Source organism: Sceloporus undulatus, chromosome 4, assembly GCF_019175285.1.
Source record: "Sceloporus undulatus isolate JIND9_A2432 ecotype Alabama chromosome 4, SceUnd_v1.1, whole genome shotgun sequence".
Lineage (NCBI taxonomy): Eukaryota > Metazoa > Chordata > Lepidosauria > Squamata > Phrynosomatidae > Sceloporus > Sceloporus undulatus.
The window spans coordinates 102,365,900-102,379,231 of record NC_056525.1 but is presented as its reverse complement, the minus strand read 5'-3'; the positions used below and the strand labels follow the sequence as shown (position 1 = coordinate 102,379,231).

General features: G+C 41.0%; 1 long non-coding RNA gene across 1 annotated transcript in view; it reads right to left on the bottom strand.

Annotated features, from left to right (window-relative positions):
• Nucleotides 1–6,774: 6,774 nt before the first annotated feature.
• Nucleotides 6,775–13,332, bottom strand: part of LOC121927570 — a 21,477-nt gene continuing 14,919 nt past the window's right edge. Inside the window, exon 3 of the long non-coding RNA XR_006103272.1 lies at nt 6,775–7,189. This is a non-coding gene — a long non-coding RNA (uncharacterized LOC121927570). The remainder of the gene's footprint in view (nt 7,190–13,332) is intronic.

The following is a 13,332-nucleotide window of genomic DNA, read 5'->3' as shown; positions in this document are numbered from 1 at the left end:
CTGCTCTTCCTCTCCAATAATTCCACGTGAATGAATATTACAGATTGTCCAGCACTCAATTTTCTGGCTGAAATGATTCATCAACCATCTTTGTGTGTGTGTTGATATGAACTCCAGGCATTGCAAAGTAGGGGAGTTCATATCAACACACACACAAAGTGTGGTGTAAAAATCCGAAAATAAAATTTATTTATTTATACGATTTATATCCCACTTTTCTCCTGAAAGGGACTCAAAACCTAAAGGGACACCATTTTCCACATCTTGTGGCAAACATGTATTAGGCTTCATTTACACTGCAGAATCAATGCAGGTTTAAGTGCCATGGCTCAATGCTATGGAATTCTGAGAACTGCAATTTTGTGAGAGATTTAGCTTCTCTCACAAAGCCCTGGTGTCACAACAAACTACAAATCCCAGGATTCCATAGGATGGAGCCATGACAATTAAAGTGATGTCAAAGTGCATTCTGCAGTGTGGCAGCAGCCACAGCTGCCCAGAAGGAGGCTTCTTATATCTGAAAGTCATGTCCCAGCTTCCAGTTATCTGTCAGCATGCCATTGGAATGGAGATAAATGTGTGATACAAGTACACTTAAGAACTCCATAAGCTTCCTTCAGACTTGCTGCTTGGCAAATTCTCAAAAGTACAAATGGAGTGGCTTGACATCAGTTCCCACCACCCCTTCCCACTCATGGGTGAATAGTGTTGCCTGAGCTGGTTACTGGAAGCAATCTGGGCTTTTGCTAGAAATAAAGGATGCCTCTCTTGCAAACTTTTTATTGCTCCAAAATGTTGTGAAAGGTTTTTCTGGATTATAGCTGAACAAGATGTCCTAGGGAGTCAATATGTCATTTATTGCCAAGTCAATCAACGCAAGTCTACATCACTGGATTTTGGCCCTTGGTCTGAAAAGGGGTCTCCAACCTTGGTATAATGGATAGTCCTATGGACTATAACTGGAAAAAATTAGGTTCAAATTCCTGACCGTCCATGAAGTCCTCTGGGTGCCATGGCCCAGCCTATGCCAGCTCTCTGGATTCCTGTGGGAATAAAATGTGGGATAGAAGTTACAATGGCTACACTCATAGGGTTGGCCCAGGGACGTAGCTAGGATTTTAGGAAGGGGCTGGGTCCAGACTAAGTGCCACCATTATAATGGGGCTTGAGTGTGGCGGCGCAGCAGCACACACCATTCATTTTTCTAATGGAAGGGGGGGTCCGGACCCCAAGAACCCCCCCCCCTTGGCTACATCCCTGGACTTGGCCCTGGGATAAATACAACCCTTATAGCACCTTTAATGGCCCTTGCCAGCCTATAGCTTTATTTTTTTACATTGTGGTGCTTACAATGTACAGTATTTGCAGGGTACTTTGTGCCTGTGAGGCACCTCATAGTAAAGTATCCACATGAGAACATCAAGCTGATGTTATACCGATTTTTAAATTAATTGACAGAAGTTTGCTGTTCTCAATAAAACCCAAACAACCTACAGGATTTGGGAAGGATAACATTAAAGATATTACTTTCTCTCCCTTTTTGTAATGATCACTTAAGTTGGTACAGCTCGGCATGGTCTGTTTACTTGAGTTAGCAACCTTTAAGACCAGCCTTGCATCTACATCATGTTTTTATTTTGCATCTACATCCTTCCCCACAAGCTCCTTAGAATAAAGGTGGTATAAAATGTAGCAATAACTGATATCAGCCTTAATCAGTTCAGTAATGCAGGCTGGGGGAGTAAATAGCTGCATCTTTTTAACTGGATAGAAGCTGAAGGGCCAACAACTTGTTTCTTCAGAAGTCATGATACCAAGGACCAGTCCAAAGACTGTGTTGTATCATTCTTCAGTGTGGACAGAAAAATAAGCATTGGATAAAATCGTAGAACTGGAAGAAACCCCAAGGCCATCCAATCTAAACCCATCCCATGCAGGAAGATACAATTAAAGCTCTCCCAACAGATGGCCATCCAGCCTCAGCTTAAAAACCTCTGAAGATGACATCCCCCCGTCATCTTCTCCTCTGTTACTCCAATTTGCCCGTGCCTTGGCTCATGGCATGTTGGAGTAAGAGTTACTGAGATGCATAAAATAAAAACATGTTGGGATTGGGGACTACTTTGCCAGTACCTAACAAAGCCCATGGTCACCAGTTACGTACCTCTATCAAGTGGCTTCATAGTACTTAATTGTTCATCTGTTTACACTTAGGAGCTTATCGCTTGACATTTTAAATTGGCTCTAGCCTCCCTGACTGCAGCCAGGACACGGGATGGAGGCATGGATTATCACACGCGAAATCGGTGCCGAATCAGTGGCCACCATCAACCCGGGTCCAAGCCGTACTGTGCCAGCACTGTTTAGAAGTCGGAAATCTTTCTGACTTCTAAAAGATGCTGGCGGAGCGTGGGTTGGATCCAGCTGGGACCTGGGATGATGGCAGCCAGCAATTTGGTGGTGATTTAGTGTGCAATAATCCTCATCTCCATCCTGCTGCATCCCAGGAGGCTGGAGCTGATTTAAAACACCAAGCAATAAGCTCCATAGACTTCTCTTTTGACAGGTGTCAAACTGCTGAGAAAATCCCATGCAATTGTCCCTGTCTTTTTGGCTGTTTAATTCCCACACATTCTCCACTAATGTGGAACTGTGCCATTCTGAATGCTGCTCTATGTGTGTGTGTCTGTGTGTGATATGTTATCATTGTTGTGTGTCTTCAAGTCTTTTCTGACTTATGGCAACCCTAAGATGAACCTATCATGGTGTTTTCTTGACAAGTTTCTTCAGAGGAGGTTTGTCATTGCCTTCTTCTAGTCTGAGCGAGTGTGACTTCCCCAAGGTCATCTAGTGGTTTTACATGGCCAAACCAGGATTTGAACCTTGGTCCCCACAGTCGTAGTTCAATGTTCAAACCATGACGCCACGTTGGGTCTCTGTGTGATATGTATGCATGTGCAAGTACATGAATAAGGGTTTTTTGTTTGTAGCAGAAGGCCTGGCTGCTTTTTTTCTTTCTTTCTTTCTTTTTTAAAGAAATCGCAAAGATTGAATCCCCCTCATTAACAGTCGGGTGGGGATTATGCAGAGAATCATATTGCCAGTGGGGAATTGTAATGTGGTATGTGAGAGAATATGGATTGCAGAAATGCCTTAAAGCAGACAACGTGCAGAGGAAAAGAAAAAATTAAAAATAGATCGATCTTCATTCATGAACTAGAGTAAGTGAAAGAGCAGGTAGGAAATTTAGTGCTGCAGCCAAGTTGTCCCACTGAAAGGATTCAGCTCTATTGCTGAGGCAGACAAGATCTGTGACATCTTCTGGTGGTCAGTGATCCCTATGGTACTAGTAGGAATTTCCTGGGTTTTCCCTGTTTGGTATGTCGTTGATTATTCTTGCAGAAGCACAAGGACTGGATTTTTTGGAACCCAAAGTCTGGAACAAATCATTTCTGTTTAGCAGTTCTTGCACTGGAACTGATTAATCATTCTTTGAACTAGATTGTTCCCATAGCCATATGCTGCTTATAATTGATTTACACATAACCAATGAAAATGTTGATTTAAATACAAACCTGTGCGGTACGCAGCAAACCTTTTGGATATGATACCATTACAGAAACCATTTTGCTTCTGGAACACCCCAGCATGCAGTGGAAGGGAAATACTGTTATCTATGAAGTTTATATCGAGAAAACGTATGTTACGGGAGAAAGGGCTCTCGTGTTTTGCTTTGTTTTGCTGTGGAGTAGTTTTTAGTGAATGTCTGTGAACGGCAGTTCTTGGCTCTTTTGTAAATTTGCAAGGATCTATTTTTAGCCAATGCAATAGTTATCTTGTACAGTTTGTAGCCAACTTCCACATATGTATACGCACACGCATGATTCAGACAACGGGTTATATTTACTACAGTAAAATATTATTTTATCAAGTATTTGTATACTGGTCAACGACTGAATAAAATTTTACTACTATTATTACAGTACAGTATGTAATAACTGTACTCATTGTGAAGCAATTTTCCTTTGCTTCATCATTTAGGTCCTTTGTTGCGTACCCTCAAGTTATCCAAGGGTCATATCAAAATCCATAATTTTGCCCCGACTTACACATGAGGTCAATTTATAGTTAAATATATACGGTACTTTGGCATGTTGAACTCTATTTCCTTCAACTGAAATACGCTGAGGACAAAGGGGGAAAGTGGGATGAGGAAAATGAAACTAGGATGGTATCTACACTGCAGAATTAATGCAGTTTGACACCACTTAAATTGCCATGGCTCAGTGCTATGGAATCCTGCGAATTGTAGTTTTGGGAAATATTTAGCCTATTGAGCTCTTTGCTTTCTACTGGTAGAGAACTCCAAATCCCAGGATTCCATAGGATGAAGCCATGACAGTTAAAGTGCTGTCAAACTGCATTAATTCAGCAGTGTAGATACCAACCTGATTTCATTCTAGGCAGCAGCCCAGAGCATTTTAAAAGCAGATGAAAAAGTGGAATGACAGAGTCATTGGGATGGTCCACAAATCAGCACAGTTGGAAGGTGTGTACATTTTGCTGCCTGAGCTGATCCGGTTACAAGCTGGTCTGGCTGGTGATTTTGTTCTCCACTTCCAGGTGGAAATATCCCTGCTGAAATATCCCTTTCTACAAAATCATTATAGGGATGGGAGCGCTGTCTTTACTTCATCTAGCGACTACTTTTTAAAAAGAACACCAAGAGACACAATTATGGTTGTTATATCTTAGGGCCCTGCTCTGAACCTCATGGGTCTGCTCTGGACAGGAAGCACGGGTTCAAAATTTCCAGTTTTCACGAGGTCTGATCCAAGTGAAAGATAAGGGCTATATTCAAACCTTCGCCATGTTATTTCTTGTTTGCTTGCTTGTTGGCCATGTACTTTGCTGCAATTGCAAATTTTGGATTGATTTAAGTTTCTTAATGCGAGTCTTGGTTTGGTGAAATTTATATCCTATCGTTCTTAGATCAACATAATAAATGTTCCTTATCCAGTCTTCCTATGAAGGAAAGAAGGAAGTTTCTACTCACTTCACCTTAATATGGGAATGGTCCTTTAAGTTAAGATCAGTGTGCTAACAACAAAAACAACAGTGACAATAATAATAATAATTAGGTTGATATTGTTGTTAGGTTTATTTGTATCCCACTTTTCTCCCCAAAATTAGGACTCAAAACAGCTCAAATTTTAAAAAGTTTAAAAAACAAATACAATTAAAAACTTATAAAAATGAACATTAGAATAGAATTAAACTATTTACAGTATTTTAAAAAATCACCCTCAGCTCTTACAAACAGTTCAAACAATACTGTACTCCCTGGTTCATTCTTTAAAAACTTTCTGTTTTAAAAGCCTGTCTGAATAAAAAAGTTTTAGCCTACTGACAGAAGGACAATAAGGAGGGGGCCATTCTGGCCTCCATAGGAAGGTAGTTCCAAAGTCTAGGGGCAGCCACTAAGAAGGCCCTCTCTCATGTCCCCACAAACCATGCTTGCAGCAGTGGCAGGACTGAAAGAAAGGCCTCTCCTGATGAACTCAGGACCCAGGCAGGCTCATACATGGACATAAGGCCAGATAACCTGGACCTAAGCCATATAGGGCTTTATAGGTCATAACCAGTACAGTACTTTGAATTGTGCCCCAAAACAAACTGGCAGTAAGTGGAGCTGTTTCAACAGGGGCTTTTCATGGTAGCTTACCCCAGTTAACAATCTGGCTGCAGCTCTTTGGACCAGCTGAAGTTTCCGAACACTCTTTGAAGGAAGCCCCAAGTAGAGTGCGTAACAACAGTCCAAACAGAATATAATTAAGGCATGTACCCTCATAACTAGATTTGGCATCTCAAGGAATGGGTGCAGTTGGCACACAAGTTTCAAAAGTTGCAAAAACAAAAGCACTTCTCGCCACTGCAGAGACCAGGTTCAAAGCTGAGTCCAAGAGTACACCTAAACTGTGAACTTATGTTTGGGAAAGAGACTGTAATCCCATCTAACACTGGCTGAATCCCTATTCCCCAATCTGCCTTACAACTGACCAAGAACACCTCTGTCTTGTCTGCATTAAGCATCTATTTGTTTGCTCCACTTCTGATGACAGACACTGGTTTACTACAAGGACAGCCTCCTTGGTTTGGGGTGGAAAGGAATAGTAACGTTGGGTGTCATCTGCCTATTAATGGCACCGTACCTCAAAATTCTGGATGCTATCTCCCAGTGGTTTCATGTAGATGTTAAATAGCATCATGGGGGACAAAACCAACCCCTGAGGGATTTTGGAAGCTGTCGTTCATAAAAGTAGCCTTTCCCAATTTTGGTGAAGGAACATATATGATATTGTTTGAACTGCACACCTGACTACTATGATCATCATTTTGAAATTAGGAACAACGGTTTTACAGTTGTTCTTTGACATGAAACTCTCAGAAACACATATTGCTGACAGCTGTGTTATTCTCTAGGCACTGAATCATTAAATGCTGCTATATTTGGATCTCGCTTTTAAAAAAGTAAGTTTGTATGCATGCACACATATGGTTGTTGTTTTGGGTTGTGCGTGTGTGTGTGATTTTTTAAAAAGCAGGTCTTAATGGGTTTAATCCATATGAGGTAAAGGGAAATCTAATATCTCATCAGCATCTATACTTGTGGTATTTGACCATTTTGTTCAGTCACTGGGTACTCATACAGATAAGCAGTGCTAACTGCACACACTATGTGACCAGATACTTGGTAAAGACCATGTGGGGAAACTCTTTTTTATTATCTAAATTGATCAACAAGCTACAAGAAACCACAACACTGTGTGGACACATGGTGACATTAACACTTTAACAGACAACAATAATAATGTCAACAATAAACAGTGGGGAAGAATTTTAATTTGGATCACACACAAAAAGGAGGTTGGATGAAACAGAACAATAAGCATTAGATGATGTCTTCTCAGCTGAACGACTTTTGCCACATGTTCATATGAATAATTATGGTTTGTTTGATTTGACTGTTGTTGGTGCTTGCGTGAAGAAACAATTTGTGTTTCTGTCCTTTTGTGTAAATCATTGACATCAGTTTTTCTGCTGACACTAAAGACCATACTCGCTTATACAAGGTGTCAAGTTAGACTGTTGTACTGCATTTTCACCTTCTAGAATACCTCTAAGGAACCTGCTGCCAAAAGAAAGGAAAGCAAATTTGTGTACAACCCATTTGGTACTTTAAATTCATAATTTTAAAAAATCATCCAGAAGAGACTGGTCGTTAATGTTGTTTTTGTTTCAGACAGCATATTCAGCTGCCAAATCTCTTCCTGCAGGTCATTCCACAGTCTAGGAGTGGCAATTGCCAATCTAGACCCAGAGTAAATATCCTGGAGTAAATGCCCCCAGAGGACCTGAATGTAAGGGACAGATTATAAGGAAGGATGCAATCCCATAGGTAACCTGGATCCAAACCATATAGGGCTTTAAAGGTAACAAGCAACACTTTGTACCCTGCCCGGAAACAAATTGGCAGCCAGTGGAGTGATTTTAATGTTTCTGTAATCTAGTCACTCTTAGACATACCAGTAACTAATCTGGATGCCATGTTTTAAACTTACTGAATTTTCTGAACTTGGTACAGAGGTAACCCATTGTATAACACACTGCAAAAGTGCAGCCTTGAGGTTACCACTGCATGAATTACCATCTTTAGATCCTCCAGCTCTAGGAAGGGGCACAGTTGGTATAATAGCCAAAGCTGTTACAGTTGGCCCTTCTTATACACAGATTTTTTATACACACGGATTCAAGCATCCACAGTTTGAAATGTTCAAAAGAAGTATAAATTTCAAATATCAAACCTTGATTTTCCATTTTTTATAAGGGACACCATTTTGCTATGTCATTATATTTAATGGGACTTGAGCATCCATAGATTTTGTTATCCACAGGGGATCTTGGAACCAAACCACAGCGTATAACAAGGGTCCACTGTGGTTGAAATATGGTTGAAATATTTTCCCAGCACAGATATATTATCTTCTATGCACAGGAATTAATTGCAAATGGGCTTAGAAAACTGTGCAGTTTTCAAAGTGTTTCTTGCATGGAAGGAATGCTAAAATTACTTGTTGCTTCCTTCAAGAAGAAAACTGGTGAAGAATTACATCTGTAAAGAGAATACAAGGCTGTGATCTTTGCAGGTGCTGTGTGGGCAGAGGTGAGCTAAAAGAGTTTTCAACATGGAGAAATTCCATAGAGAATTCTGGAACTCTTTTGAGTCCTTTACTTCCATCTTTCTCTTGCTCATTCTAGCATATGAATTTAGTTCATGGAACAGTATTTGTAAGGAAGAGTTACCAGATAACAGAAGCAGCAATGTATATTTTCCACAGACTGTGCAATGCAGGAGCCCAAAACATTCAATCCACTGGATTCAGAGCCTGTCCTGATACACTTCCAGCACACCCACTTTTTGCTGTAAATACCACCAGCAGAATGGCAAGGGCAATGGAAGTTTCCACATCTGCAGCAGGGGGACTTGGTTGTTCGAATAACGGTTTCAACATTTCCCAAAACCAGACCACTGAAAGCCATTCCTATCTACCCACCCACCCACCCAAGATTTTAAAGGTTTGTTTTTAAAATGAAAGTGTGGCTTTCAAAATAAAAATCCTGTACTGTATATGAAAACTTGTCCTGCATTTGTGCATTTGGGTAGTTTTCAGTGTGTTTTGCAAGGAACTTTGGTGGGTCTGAGAAGCTTATAGAGATTAATCAGTTATGGTAGGCAAGCAACAAGGATCTCTAGAGGATTGTAGGGAGAACTTAAAGATGCACCCTCCATTTATTAAGAATGGAAGAACACCAGGAGAATATAGGGCAGTTGTTCTCAATCTTCCTAATAACGCAACCCTTTAATACAGTTCCTCATGTTGTGGTGACCCCCAACCATAAAATTATTTTCATTGCTACTTCATAACTGTAATTTTGCTACTGTTTTCCGATGGTCTTAGGCGACCCCTGTGAAAGGATAGTTCAACCCCCAAAGGGGTTGAAACCCACAAGTTGAATGCTAGAACTGTGAGAATATAAGGTGCTGGCTCTTGTGGCTGTTAAACAAAAATAACTACAGTGTGCCTGCATACACTGAAAGCCACACCAGAAAAGGCCATCGCATGCCCCTGAAAACATAATGGGGGCGCACCTCTGGCATGCACGCCACACCGCACCGTGGGCACAAGCCCCATTATTTCTAATGGGGCTCCAGCATACACTGGATTTCCCTTATGTGGCGGGGTCCAGAACTGATCCCCCACATAAGGGAAGGGCTCACTGTACTCTAAAGGTCCATAGTAAGGTTTTTTTTAAAGGGAAAACTTCCACTTATTGTTTCAGAAAATCCGCTCAAAGATAGTGTATATTTCCTGAGCTCCCATAAAGTTGGCTTCCACTTGTGGGAAACAGCTCAGGCATTATGGCTGCCTGCCTCTCTCTAGATGAGAAAAGAAAGGAGTGATGTCAGTAAAATAAGGAATGTACACAGAGATCTAGAAAAGGCAAAAAAAAAAAAAAAAACCCCACCCCACAAGAGGTCATCTATCTATCTAGCTATTATTCCACCACTGTTTCCTGTTGCTACAAAGATGGTGCTTTACTTTTCTGTGTGTTTATATACCATGATAGTGAGTGTTGTAGGCTTGGTCAGTGCTGCTTATGAACTAAATGCTGTATTTTCCCGTAAGCAAAAAAAAAAAAAAAAAAAAAATTGTTCCAAACTTCTGATAAATTTGTTCTAATTTTGTGTAACTTGTTGTATTAAAACTGTTATTGTAGATTATATGTTTTATTCTTATATTCTAGGAGAGGGAGGGAGGGTTAAGGAGATTAGGAAATATTTTACTATTGTTTATGTATAATATATATAAATAAATATTTTATTATAATTATTTTAGTAACAAGCAGTTTCTTTGACTGTCCCAAGGGGCAAGCTATACAAATGACTCTTCTCACATCATACATTCATTTTATTCATTCTTTGCCAATAGTGTTCCTGCACCAGGTGTCATCCAGTGCAGGTGGAAAGGCTAGTGTGGATGGGAGGTCTGGGGTGGGACTTCCAGGGGGGGTTGATGGGCAGGGCTTTCAGGACTGCCCATGCTCCCTCTCCCTGTGCTGGCTCCCCGTGTGTGCCACACCATCACCCCAAGTGTGTGCTGGCCTGCCCCCTGGAAATTGAGAGAATGGTGCATGGGAGACAAAGCATGTGGGGGTGGAGTATGCGTGAGGACAAAGCATGCATGTGGGGACATGGAGTAGCATGCACATGAGGACCAGCACAGAGAGAGGGAGAGCGTGCTAATCTGCCCCCTGGAAAAGGATGGGATGGTGTGTGCAAGACAGAGCACATGGAGGTGTGGTGCACATGCAGGGTGACAGAGCAGCATTCATGTGGTGGCCAGCACTAGGAGAGGGAGCATGCACCTCTCTGCCCCCCTGGAAAAAGACAGGACAGTGCATGTGAGATGGAGCATGTGGGGGGACAAAGCAGCACACGTGGGGGGATGAAGCGGCACACACGGGGGCAGAGCAGCATGTGCTGGGGGCAAATCAGCGTGAGCAGGGGACGGAGCGTAGGGAGTTCTGGGAGGGCTGAGTCGGGGTTACCCCCCCTTCCTGGGGTGTCACTCTGTGCAGGCTGCATCCCCCACACTCCCCAGTGACGCTACTGTTCCTTGCTATATAGAACATTTATATTCATATACTTGGCCAAATACCATCTTGATGCCTTTTACTAGTATTCCTAACCATATGTTAAAGTTCCAGAGGTTAAATTATAAGTACACAAAAAGAACACTGGACTTTCCAAGGTCACAACATTTCAAGAGAAGGACAGTGGACAGAGATGTTTTAGATATGTCCTCCCAGTTCTGCAAATAACCTAACGCATAATACATTTCTATTGCCTGCTTTTTATAGCTGACCCTACCTAGCTGTGATTTCTCTGGGCTTCATTGGTACCACATGTTTTGAAAGGAATTCCTCATTTGATTAATATCAACACCCAATTCTTCTAGATTTCGCTCAGCCGTCATATGCAATCATAGATATTGCTATATGTCTATCCCTAAGCCCTGTTGTGCACTTCCAAGAACCAAACAATAGTTTCAGTGACTGCCAGAAGGAAAGCCTGAAGTGATTCAAAATATCTAAACATTCTCATCAGTCTAGAATGAAGTTGCAGACTCTCCCCATACATCTGTTTTTGAAAATATGTGATCTCATACATATTATGTTTAAGAACTTAAAACTAGTTAAGAATTTCACATCAGGGGTGGCTTAGTGGTTAAGATGCCAGTTCTGATGATCGTAAGGTTGGAAGATTGGCAGTGTGAGGCCCAAGTGTCATGTGACCAGTGTTGCCAACAAGCCTCGAAGATATTCCCCAGAATGTTTTACCAAAATCCCCAGAATTCCCCAATATTTACTGGAATATTTAGTCAAAGGAGTTTATCACACGAGAGGAATTTCTCTTAATTTCAAATGAAAAGAAAGTGGGGCCAGAATGCATTCACATGAATTTGCTAAGTCAGCGAATTTACGTAAATTCGAATTGCGTTCGAACTGACTTCCCATTGCCCCAAAATAGCTTGCCATTGCCCAAAATTGCATGTGGTAGTCTATCACACAATAACGTAAAACCCCATGATTGCGTTCGGACTGACTTCCCATTGCCCAAAATTGTGTGTGGTAGTCTATCACGCAATAACGTTAAACCCCATGATTGCGTTCTGATTGCCATTGGATTATACTTCCAATTTCCCTTGTCTGATAAACTTCAAAATTCCCAGAAAGAAATTAATTAAATATCCTGGATTCTGGGGAATTCCCCAGAAATTGCAATGCTGCGCTTGACAAAGTGAACTCTCATCACTAGTTCCAGATTCTAGAAACCTAGCAGTTCAAAAGCATGCGAATACAAGTACATAAATAGGTATCACTTTAGTGGGAAGGTAACAGCATTCCATACAGCCATGTTGGTTGCATGATCACAGAGTTGTCTTTGGACAACGCTGGCTTTTCGGCTTAGTAACTGAGATGAGCACCGCCCCATAATTCCATTCCTCTACAGCTAACATGGAACCAGTGCAGTGTAATGGTTTGAGTTGGATTAGCACATTTTTACCACTTTAACTGTCATTGTTATTATTATTATTATTATTATTATTATTAACCTTTATTTATGAAGCACTGTAAATTTACACAGCGCTGTACATACAATCTTTTAGTTAGACGATTCCCTGCCCTCGGGCTTACAATCTATCTTATTGTTCTATCTTATAGCATCCTGATATCTGAAGCTTTAAGACAATTTAGAATTATCTGCCAGAGAGCTCTAATTCTGTCGTTTGGGAAATGCACTAGAGAAACCTAACCACCTTATAAAAAAAACTTCACATTACAAAGGGTGGAGTCATGGCAGTTAAAGTGGTATCAAACAGTTTTAACTCCAAAGTATGGATTTATGTTTACAGTACACTCAATGATGAAATGTAGTTGGTCCCAGCACAAATGTGGTTGGACTTGTGTGATAAACTATGGTGACATAAGCATTTGCCTTGATTAAAGGCATCATGGTTCGGTTGTATCCACTACTTCCATATTAATATATCTACTTTAAGATGAACTGCTTATGTCCTTCTCCAACTGCCTCCTCCACTGGAGACAGTGTGAGAGAGAGAGAGATGTTCTTTGTGACAACTTCCCAAAGGAAACTTGCCTTGCACCCATTCACACTACAGAATTATAGCAGTATGAGTCCATTTTAACTGCCACAGTATTCTGGGCTTTTGTATTTTGTTTTCCCTTGCAGAGAATTCTAGTTTTTCCTGGTAGGAAATTCAAAATGCTCCTCCCTAAACTGCAAATCCCAGGATTCCACAGAATGCAGCCATGGTTGTTAAAGTGGAACAGTAATAGTGGAATAATTGTGTAATATGAAAGAGCTCCAATCTCAGTATGCTTTGACTGAGATTTCCTGCATGGCAGGGGGTTGGACTGGATGGCCCTTGTGGTCTCTTCCAACTCTACGATTCTATGATTCTATGATTCATTGTTGCTGTCTTTTCAGTTCCAAGTAAAGCCTTTTTATTTATTCAGACATTTTAAGTACTATTTTATTTTGCTTTTTAAAACCCAAAGCCACTTGACAGTGTTATATTTTAACCTTGTGCACATTCTTGTAAGCCACCCTGCGACTAATGTCAAGGAACAGTGGATGGATGGATGGATGGATGGATGGATGGATGGATGGATGGATGGATGGAT